Here is a 1,433-nt window from a genome sequence, read left to right on the forward strand (position 1 = left end):
TTTGAAATATTTTAGTATTTTTTTCAAAAATCTTTTTTTTTGTATTACGAAAATAATTCTGATTTTAACTTTAACCCTGTGTAAAGTTCTGAAGCTTACTTAGTTACTTTAAATAAATAATTTCAACTTTGCAAGTCATTTTATATAATCCTTATAAATATTACACAATGTATGCAGTATCTATAATAATCTATTTGAAAACATTCAGTATTCCTCGAACATTTCGTTACGGTACGGGAAGTTCCAGCAATTTGCCTTAAGGCACGATGCCATACGCAACTAATATTATCAAGTTACCTACATTTTGCTATATTGCAAATATGCTGTACAAGTAAATAATTTTCCTATGCAACAAATTTTATAATTAATATTAAGTGCTAAGTTCAGAATTATGTTATGATCGATATTGGGGATGCTGCTTTATCACCTATGGATGTATGAGCTCTTCTTCTTCTTGGGTGTATATATATATATATATATACTGATATGTATATATGTATATATATACAATATATAGTTATATATCCGCCAAGGATTGTCGTAATCCCGTTGCCATGCAATTAGCACTTAATCAGCTTACGGCACGAGTGTTTTCATTATACTGCGAAAATTAATTGTAATTCCTCGCGGACTCTTATACTACATCGAATACATCGACTACATCGAAACGAACACGAAATCTAAGAAGAAGAACAAGAACAAGAACTAAAATCTCTTATCAGGTGAAAATTTCAAAAACTAAAAAAAATAGTTAAGATCGATTTATGCCAGATCGATTGATCTCTACAAGGAATTTTGATTTAAAATTTTACTCGAGCTAGTCGTGCCCAGTTTCGGTTTTGAAAATCCCATCAGTCGGCTTGACAACAAGCAGTAGTACAATCAGATTTTCTTAAGATTATTGATCAGATCGATCGATAACTACATAGTATAAATAAGGAATTTTGAATCAATTTTCAACTGAAAATACCACAAAAAATTACCAGGTCACCCAAACAAATATTTAAAAGAATTAAACAAGGGATCTCCTACTCGAAGATTGAAAAATAAGTGGCCATACAATCTTAAATAAAATGTCAAAAAATAAAAAATAGAGATATCTCATAAGAGATAATCTTTTAAATGCATTTACACCCGGCATATTGTCTTAAAAAAGTATATTATTTTGATAGGCAATAAATCTATGCAAATACATATATATTTTTTAAATTTTCTACTTGCAATGGTCAAGATAAGAACTTGTTCTAGTCTCAATAATTTCCGGCTTTGATAATCAACCCGGGCCAGCTTGATATCAAGCAGTAGTGAGATGATATTGAGATTATAGATCTAAGATATAAAACAAATGAAAATAGCCATTTGGAAGTATTGCAGCAAATAAAGCTCATCAGAATTAGATAAACTAGTGGTGCATGGCATTGCGCATTAAATCA

Source organism: Ctenocephalides felis, unplaced genomic scaffold (assembly GCF_003426905.1).
Source record: "Ctenocephalides felis isolate EL2017-DRISC unplaced genomic scaffold, ASM342690v1 CF-g0.4_SCAFFOLD_01170, whole genome shotgun sequence".
In the NCBI taxonomy this organism is placed as follows: Eukaryota; Metazoa; Arthropoda; class Insecta; order Siphonaptera; family Pulicidae; genus Ctenocephalides; species Ctenocephalides felis.